At 39.6% G+C, this 10301-nt stretch overlaps 1 long non-coding RNA gene across 2 annotated transcripts; it reads right to left on the bottom strand.

Annotated features, from left to right (window-relative positions):
• Positions 1 to 1986: 1986 nt before the first annotated feature.
• On the bottom strand, positions 1987 to 10167 carry LOC108495702. 2 transcript variants are annotated; one of them, XR_001874213.1, is made up of 4 exons: positions 9927 to 10167; positions 4608 to 4648; positions 3793 to 3846; positions 1987 to 2158 (listed from the first exon to the last, which is right to left on the bottom strand). It is a non-coding gene; the product is annotated as an uncharacterized LOC108495702 (long non-coding RNA). The 2 variants fall into 2 exon arrangements; XR_001874212.1 differs by lacking the exon at positions 3793 to 3846.
• Between the last annotated feature and the right edge of the window lie 134 nt (positions 10168 to 10301).

Genomic DNA, 10301 nt, shown 5'->3' with positions numbered 1-10301 from the left:
GGGGTGGATTTAGCCATGGATATTATCTCTCAAGTTATCCATGACTGTGAAACCTGTGCCGCTATTAAGCAGGCAAAAAGGTTGAAGCCCCTATGGTATGGTGGACGCTGGGACAAATATAAATATGGGGAGGCCTGGCAGGTTGATTATATCACGTTGCCACAGATCCACCAAGGTAAATGCTATGTGCTTACCATGGTGGAAGCAACCACAGGATAGAGACATATTCGGTACCGCATGCAACAGCCCAAAACACCATTCTAGGTCTTGAGAAGCAGGTTCTGTGGAGACATGGCACTCCAGAGCAGATTGAGTCAGACAATGGGACTCATTTCAAGAACAGTCTAGTGGCCACTTGGGCACAGGAGCATGGTATTGAATGGGTATATCACATTCCATATCATGCACCTGCTGCAGGAAAAGTAGAAAGATGTAATGGACTGTTGAAGACAACTCTAAAGGCACTAGGTGGGGGAACTTACAAAAATTGGGATAGAACTTAGCCAAGGCCACCTGGCTAGTAAATACTAGAGGCTCTATCAATCGAGCCCAAGCAGAATCCCTCCACAGTGTAGATGGAGACAACGTTCCAGCGATCCATCTAAAAGGTATGTTAGGTAAGGCCGTTTGGATTACTCCTCCCTCAGGCCAAGACAAACGCATTCATGGGATTGTTTTCGCTCAAGAGCCCAGAAATACCTGGTGGGTTATGAGGAAAGATGGAGAGATCCAATGTGTGCCTCAAGGAAGCCTAACCCTGGGGAAAAACTAATTCAGTGCCTTAAGTTGTGTTTTACAGGAGACCAGACACCAGACGAAAAAGACCTGAACAAAGCTGATACTGGTATCCAAGGATGTCCGATGATGAGCCAGCCTAAACCAATGAGCCAGCCCTAAACCAGAACTGTGACTGTGACGAAAGGGCCAAGAATCCAAACCGAGCTGCTGTTGATGCTGGTCTTCAACAACAGATGACAGCCTTCAGAAAAATAAACATGGACTATATATGTATATATATGCGCGGGGTATGGGTAAATGCGAGACACAGGTGTTGCGTAAAGAAATAGTATGGAATAAGGGGTGGAGAATGTGATGGTTTCAGTCTAGGCCTTCCTGGAAACCAGCTTGTAACCAGGAAGGAACTAGGGTAATGACTTAGGAAGTATTCCATGCTATTCCTTTCTGTAACACAACATATAAAAAGGCGCAGGTAAGAGAGTTCGCTCTCTTCTCTCTTCCGGTGGCTGAAGGCGACAGGTCTCTCTGTAGACAGGTTTGCTTATATAGGCCAGGGCCTGCTACTCAGACCTGCCGTTATCTCCGGTCTCTCCAGGAGGCGTGGGGGAGTTGGCTGCTGCCTTGCACAGCTCTGCTGTCCCGATCAGGGAAGTATTTAATTCGGTTTTTATATTTATTGACTAGCTCTCTATTAACGGGTATATTTAGGAGATATTTGGGTTTAGGCTTCTTTTTATCCCTGTTTCCCCCTCCCTTTTCCCTTTTTTCCCCCCTCGGGAGCTTCCTGTTGTGGATAATATATTCAAATTATATATATATAATTGTAAATATCTATTTTTGATAGAATCCCGTTTTGTTCAAACTTCTTTCAGTTTTTTTCCTGTGGTTCATTTTTTTCTTCCCTCTCTGGGAAGCAGGCCTTGTTGTCAAGTTTCGGAGACTTGGCAGGAAGCCAGCTCGAAACTTGCACACCAGTATAAAATTATTCTCAACACAGTGAATAAGTTTCTTGAACAGGGTTTGTGTTTTGTACCTTTTGCCTTACATGTGCTCAGAATTCCAGCTTTGGAGTTATATATGCTATAAAGTTGATCTCTTACCTTACAACTTTACTGACCGTTACCAGTTCCTTCTATTTTTTCAATTTTAGAAGGTTTATCAACAGACAGAAACCAGCCTCACCTCCAAAAAAAACCCCTCCCCAGAATAGAGAAGAAAACAAAGCAAAACAAACCCTTCTCTCTTCATTTCATAGTTTTATTGAGCCTAACATCTCATCACATATTTCCCACTTACTTATCTTCCTGTCAACAGGCTGGATTACTTGTAGCATTTCCTTTCTGTGTAGACAGAACTTTGTTGCATTCTTTGACAGTGGGAGGAATAAATAGAAGTAGCCAAACAACTCAGGAACACAAAACTGGATAGGAAGAAAAAAAGAAAGAAAAAAAAAAATAACCCAAACACTTTCTTACTACCTTAGTACTACCAATTTTTTAAATTTAAAATTTAAATATAGTGATTACATATTTTCTCATTCTAACTAATCTCTTATTGTTATCTCCTGCAGTTGCACTGAGAAAAAATTACTAATTTTCTAAATTTGATCATATCTTAAAGGTATTTTTTTCACGGCCTTTATCACCACTGGACTCATATCTATACCTAGTGGCTAGTATCACGTGGGCTACAATTTTCATAAACACTTGCATACTTGCTATGGGGGAGTGGGTTATGCCTTTTCTAATTTTGGTTAATTTTTTTACAATCCAAGTAGAACAGGATTCCTTTTTGTGCTTCCATCAATTATTGTCAAGCAAAGATTGCTACCAGTTAATTAATACAAAAACTTCTGTGTAAAGTATCACACAGTACAGTGAAATATCAGGACATTCTTTAAAAAAAGATGCAGCGTAATATTCAGACCTACCTGCAGCTACCTAACCAAAATACAGCACATGGCATATAGGAAGGTGAAGTTAGGGAATGAGTGGGTGGGTTGGGACACATGCTTGTTATAAGTGAGCATTTACACGTGAACATCAGCAGAAGCAACATCTATCAAAAATGCCCTTGACAGTCCTGCAGTATCCATAGGGAGTGGATCTCTGGCAATGGCTCAGAGCACAACTCTGAAACCTGGATCATCTCTTTGGTTTTTTCAGAACACTAGAAGCCTAACACACATGGACCTCATAACAGGCTCCCAAACTATAACATATTTCAAGTTTTAATTAGGTAGACCCCTAAACCGAAGATAAAAGCCATCTTTACTAAAAGGGATGTAATTTAGATGAAAGATAGTGAACTACATATGAACAAGTAAAAACTTTACCTCCAGCATAAGAGAATGTAATGCACTGGCTGAGAATGAAGCTGAGTGGGTATTTTTCTAAAAATTATGTGGAAACCTATGATAGCAAGGTCCTAGTGATATCCAGCATTTTCACCCTAAAGTTATATAGGCGTGAGCTTTTGTTTTTCCTCTCTGTTTAACAAACACTCTGTCAGAAATTTTGTGAAGTGTTTAGTCTTCCCAAGGAGAATTTTCCTACTGTAGACTGACCCTTTATGTATTTATCCATACCTTCAAATGCAAAATATTGCAGATTTCAGTTTTATATTTATGCAGTTTTATCTGCCTCAGACAGAAGAAGAGAGAATATAATTGCTGGAAACATTATATAATACAAACTGAAGAGCCAGATACATCCATATTGATTTGGTTTTTGTTGAGTTGCTAGTTTTTGTAACAGACTACACTTAAGAGGACCATTTGTACTTGTAGAAAAATCCAGTAAAATTGTATTATAATAACAATTTCCATGTGGAAAAATAAATCTTATATATATATCAGAAAAAAATTAACTAATGATTATATTTTTATTGCTTGCAATTCCGTCTGACAGATATTTTCAAAATGGAACCTCTTGCTGATCCTTCCTAAACTACATATCTGGGCTGTAGATCATTACATCAGCCAAACAATAGTTACACTAGGGAAAGATACGATACTTGAATGTTTTGATATCTACACAGTCCAGTCACACTGACCTCCAAAATCCAGCACAACTCCACAGGGACTTCTAAGAAACAGTATATACTTTTCTGTAGAAACAACAAAGTGGAAAACAGAAATATAAACTCTTGTAATACCTCAGGGACTTTTTTGGTCATACATAGTCAGAGTTATTTTCCACTTTATACCCCTTCTCCCCACCCTTAAATCACACCAAGCCAGGTAAGAGAAGCTATGGAGAACAAAACTTAGCAGGAGGTTCCAGTATGCTACAGCATAAAATGTTCTGACAACCCAAGGCCCAAGACATACAGCAAAACAAGCTGTCACTACAGGTTACTACAACACTCTTTACACTTTTTTTCCATATGCAGAGATACATCTTCTTCCTCAAGTGAAGTTCTTAACACTACTTTCTTCTTTCACATCCCTCAAGATTACTCCTGTAATGACACTGTGTCTTAAATGGATGGGCAGTAAGGGGTTGGGTTACAGTAATTTTACAAAGTTTGTTCATGTTAACATATAACTGATGTTTCCTTTATTTTGAGTTTTCCTTGGTTTTCCTAGTGTTGATTACACACACTGGTTGGATCCTCAACAAACTGTAAGTTGTCTGGGGCAAGGTTACCTCTTTTTCAGGTTTAGGCACACAACATAGTAACATACCAGAGCATCTTTTTTTTATTTTATTCTCGTATGTTTTAAAAAACATCTTTCTCAATGAAGTGAGCGTTTATTAACTCCAAGGAGAAAATCTTGCACAGTATATTTTCCTTTTGTAGTGTTATTTCACAGAAGGAGAAGGAGGAGAAACACATAGGAGAGAGAATAAACACTACTGACTCACAGCAAATGGTCACCTCTTCAAGTACAACAGCAAGGGACAACCTGACAAGAAAGAATAAAGCACAAGTTTAGCACACATTTTACCAAGTGCATGGAATAGAAGCACTTGCTTTGTTTTGCATTAAAAAATGAACAAAAACCCACAACAAACGAATCCACAAAAATGTAGATATCATGGAGGAGAAACAAAATAACATTTCTTACAGAAGTCCAACAGCTGTAAGTAACAATTAGGTGATACCTGCTTTCTGCTGAACAGTCCTATGAAAAGTAGTTTAGATAACTGTATGCAAAAGTAAGATAGGACAAAGCAAAAGCACACCAGCTTACCAAAACAATTATAATGCCTTTTTTTCTTTCTGTGGGAAACAACTGGCTCTAAACACAAATTATTCGTAAAAAGATGCTACCATTTCAGCCATGTACACAGGCTATTCATACACAGTCTGAGAACATTCACTGACAATAGTGAATGTCAATGTTTTGATTCAAAGGCATACTGCCAGCTATTACCAAAATTTACTTTGAAGAGGGTATGCAAAAATATAAGTGGCTTAAATGACGTCTGTAAAACAACTTTCTGCAATGATCTATTGTCCCAAGTTGCCTACATAAGACAAGATTAAGCCAGCTAAACTCAGGCTTTTCCCACAGTCTGTCATGATAATCAACCTCTTTAATTTTTGTAAACAGTACAGCTTACTAGATATTTAGATTCTAACTGCAGAGAAATGAAATAATGATACTGAAAGGGCTGATCAGGAACAATTGTCCCTCCTGCTAAGAAAAAGAAAAAAACCTTTCCTTTAAAGGAAAAAAAAAATCACCATATAGTGTCAGTAGAACTCACAGCTATAGAAAGACACTGAGACAAGAGCTACAAATATGTGAAGGTGGAACAGATGTTTTCATAATGCAACCAGAGGAATCAAAATTGTTTTATTTTTCTTCAAAAGATAGCAAGCTTTATGCTTCAGAGCTTCAGCAAATCTTTAGAAGACCAAGAATAGGCTTCTTGCCAACATAGAATGGAGATTATGGCACCGGCCCCAAAATTAGTTCCTCTGTAGCCTTTGCTGTTCATAACTGTCAGGATCAAAGTACTGGACAAGATGGATGTTAGCACCAACCCATTATGCTCGTTCCTGAATAAGCCTTCCTACAGTGCAGCAAATAATTCATTTCAAAATACTATTTTTAACACAGTGCCAAGTCCTAACATTCCCAACTCCATTCAACATATCTACCACCAACACTGTACAAATCAAATTTTGGCAAAGGTTTCAGAAGAGCATGATTTGATCAGCTGGTGGCAGGTATTTAAATAGGAAAAAGGATCTACATCTGTGGAAGTCCTTAGACTTCCAAAAGAATCTACAGCATGACTTTCTGCATCTCCCAAGAATAAGTTACTGACTGTCCTGATGCAGAAGAATTCCATTCAGATCTGGAAAGCAGATAACTCTTGAAAGCTGTAACTGGAAGGCAGCCCTATAAAAATAAAGAAAACAAAGAAAAAAATCTCAACTCTCCAGTGGGGGATATTAACACCAGCAAGGCAGTTAGCGAATGCTTTATTGTTGCATTTTACTGGTCAGCTATAAAACAAATTTTTACTAATTTCTGATTTAATAAAAAATTAAAACTAGAATTCAGAAATACTAATAAGTGCTAGCTTGAGACTGAAGGCCTGATTTTCTAGAACTGTAGAAAACCCACAACTTTCACCGTTTTCTACTGGTTCCAGTAAAATGTGAAGTCTTTGGAAAATTCAAGAATGTTGAATTAAACACAGCAACAACCATCAGTCTAAAAGAAATAATAAATCTCACCCTGTCCACTCTAAGCCTCCCACTTACCACCCAGCAGGCCTAGTTGTGTTTAATATAAAAGAAACACAGTACTTGACAGATGACACTTATATATTTTTCCAGCAGAGGAGCGAACAGACTCCAAGAGGTGTAATTTATCTGAAATTACCTTGATTCCAGGCAAGCTTTTCTTAATGTGTTTATGAAGACAAAGAGCTTACTTTTCTTTATGGAACATTTATACCAAAGGAAATTATAAAACTTAAAATTAAAGCACAAGTTTCCAAGCTGGATATTGCCAAAGAGGTCACCCCATTTTCTCTGTGTTTCACACTACACATATTATATATTCATAATTTTTTCTGAAAAAGCATCACAAATCTGTCTGACCTGTTTCTAAAAATACTTAAAAAGACACTGATTTTAAATGGTGTAAAGTAACATTGCCAATACAGGCAACTGTCAAAATGCTCTTTCCAAAAAAATCTGAAAGCATGTAACTGTCACCATAAGATAAAGAGGCCAAACATGTGATCTGCAATACTTTTCATGAGCTAGAAATTTCATAGGTGAGATGGGCATAACATACAAGAAAGACACTGAGGTGCTGGAGAGCATCCAAAGAGCAACAAAGCTGGTGAAGGGTCTGGAGCACAGATCTTATAAGGAGCAGCTGAGGGGGCTGTGGTTGTTTAGCCTGGAAAGGAGGGTGAGCAGAGAACTCTTTGGTCTCTACAACTACCTGAAAGGAGGTTGTAGCAAGGTGGGGAGTGGTCTCACCTCTCAAGTAACAAGCTATAGGATGAGAGGACATAGCCTAAGTTGCACCAGGGGAGGTTTAGATTGGATGTTTGGAAAACTTCACAGAAAGAATTGTCAAGCACTGGATCAGGTTGCCCAGGGAAAAGGTTGAGTCACCATCCCTGGAGGTATTTAAAAGATGTGTAGATGTGGCACTTAAAGACGTGTTTTGGTGATGGTGGCAGTGCTGGGTTAATGGTTGGACTCCATAATTTTACAGGTCTTTTCCAACCTAAACGATTCTATAGTAACATAAGCATGTAAACCCACACAGTTTTAAGAAGCTATTTTCTTCTGAATAAACTGTCTTTACTTTCCCATGGCTCACCACTCAACAGGTAATACTGTCATTATCCCTCACTGTAAGGTAATAATAATGAATTACAGAAGTCCACAGTCCAAGAGCCTGATTTTAAGCAATGAATTCCAAGAACTTGCACTAACAAAGATGATTGCAAGAGGCATCAAACCTGTGTGGAGCAACCTCAGAAGCCATGTGGGTTTTAAGCTGAGTTAATTCATGGATAGTGAAAGCTGTTTCCTTTTTGAGCTTCTGTTTCTACTAAAGCTTTTTAGCAATTTCAGTAGAAGGGAAGAAGCAACTGCTTCGCCTTCCTTGTTTACAAATTCTCCACTCCTTAATTCCCTTCCTTTCTGTTGCAATCCACTTTGCACTCCAGGAATCCCTTCCCTCCTGCCCAAACATGACCTTTCCCCCTGAAACTATGACTTGGAAAATAGGTTTTTAAGAAGAAAGGCATAATCTCCAAGAACAAAAAACTGGTAGGCTCATAAAAAGAATCTTCAGACTGGCCCAAGTTGCACATTTTGAATGCATTGGTTACATTGCTGCCCTCCACAGCTTATGTTTAGAAACACAAATTATGAATAAGGATACACAGAAGGAAGGATACAACAGAAGGAAGGATACAGCATACAATAAGGAGAGATTGTGGGTGCTTTATCTCTGGAAGTGTTCAAAGCCAGGTTGGATGGGGCTCTGAGCAACCTGATCTAGTAAGTGGCATACCTGCCCTTGGCAGGGTAGTTGGAACTAGATGATCTTTAAGGTTTTAATCAACCAAAAGCATGCTACGATTTTATGATTCTGTATGCTAATATTAGTCTAAGTAAATTCCTTATACATAGTTTCTAGAACAAATGCAGGACCAATCTCAAACAACTGCCTGCCTTATCACGTCACATCTAATCCAGAAGCACCCACATACCGAATGTGACATAGGAGTTATGGAGAGGGGGGGTAAAAAAAATAAAAAAAAATAAAATTAAAAACAGAAGAGAAGGATAACACAAGAATAAAAGAGGAGAAGTAGTTCAAAACAAGCCAACATTCAGACAGCATGGGGAAAAAGAATCACTACATGCATCTGCTAATATCTAAGTGCTTGACTAGGTGAACCTACACTCTTTTAATGCAACCTCTGAAATGCAGCTTTATCAGCAGTCATGCAAATAACAGAAACAAAAAGGTCAAGTGCTTTAGACAATTCTCTTCTCACCTGTGTTGACAAGGAATCTTTCTTCCTTTCAGGTGGTTACCTTCATGACACTTGTAACAACTTAGCATTCCTGAAAGCTATAACAGCTTACTAAAATTTTCAGTGGCTGTATTAGTAGATAAGAACTGTCAGACATGTGCAGTCATAATCCTGCACATATGCCCAAACTTCACACCTGTACAAAACAAAGCTAAAAAGCCTCAGATAGCCAGCTTTAGGAGAACTAAAACAACAAATACCATCTTCCTGCAAGTTTTCTTATTGATTTTGTGTCCAAAAAGTACAAATGTTGGTTCAGGATTTTCCTGTGGCTTTGGCATTTGTGCGTGTTTTCTTATGTGAATTCTTTGGTGTGCATTAAACTGAGTGATTACAAATCCTCAGTTGTTGAGGCACTCACAGGCAGTCAACCACCTTTGCTTTGACCTTCTCCTTCCTGATCTTTCTTTCCAACTCTTGGAGAGAGAGACCAGCAAGCATAACGGAGTCACAGCTTGTTTTCTCCCATTTTTGATCGCAATCTGCCAAAAGTTGCCACAAAAACAGTTCTTCAAAGATCCCAATATTCCCAAGGCAGGAAGAGTCTGGACAATATTATCCCGACATATTCTAGGAAATGCAAGTAAATCAAAGGTTTTTCAAAAGTATATAATTTGACCATAACAGGCTGATTTCAAGACAAGGATCAAGGAATAGCACCCTGCAAACATGGCTAACAAACCTACCATAAAACACTTGTGACTTTGTAGTCACAAGTAGGGACACGAGTAGTCATCTCCCTTTAATGTCACTGTAAGAAAGCAGCTGTACCATTCCAGCTAGCATTCCTCAATCAATCAGCCAACCAACTTGGGGCAGAGAGCCGACAGGGCAAAGTTTGGGAAGAATTGCTGAGATGTGACAAAGGGTAATGGATCGTGTCAGCCGCTCTTAGTTGGAATATGAGACTTGGCTACAAGATATAGCAATGGTAGCTTTAAGTTTATACTTTTTTCCCTACATCAGGAAATCACACTGACAAGTTATCACTGCATCATTAAAAATACCTTTAACGCGTAATTAAAGTACAGCCACAACAACATTAAATGCATTCTCATAGAAACAAACCACGCTAATGCATCTCCAGATTTGGTAGCAAGACTACTGCCACATTGTAACTCAGTCTCAGCCTCTCAGCCTTTTATTCACCTGATAAAACGCGAATATTATGATATAAACTGGGCGGTGACACGGGAGCACTTGGTAACACACATGAACTGCATTAAAGAGGTAAATAAATAAATATTAGAAAGAATTATTAGAAAAAATTAGAAAGAAAAACCAGCACGGGTTCACACATCGTGCGATTTCATCGATGTGACAGCACCGGTCTTCACCGCCGGGGCCCGGCCCCCCGGCCCCGCTCCGCCCCCGAAGTGACCGCCCCCGGGGTGACCGGCCCCGGCCCCGGCCCCGGCCCTGGCCCCCCTCCACCGCCGCCGCCTCGGGCCCCCCGCTCCTGTCCCCGCGCGGCCCCTTCCCGGCACCGGCACCACCGGCGACCCCCGAACCCGGCCCCGCCGG

The sequence above is a fragment of the Lepidothrix coronata genome, unplaced genomic scaffold (assembly GCF_001604755.1).
Source record: "Lepidothrix coronata isolate B3197 unplaced genomic scaffold, Lepidothrix_coronata-1.0 Scaffold33, whole genome shotgun sequence".
Classification (NCBI taxonomy): domain Eukaryota; kingdom Metazoa; phylum Chordata; class Aves; order Passeriformes; family Pipridae; genus Lepidothrix; species Lepidothrix coronata.
Note: the sequence above shows the minus strand (reverse complement) of the source record. Positions and strands in the feature narration are given on the sequence as shown.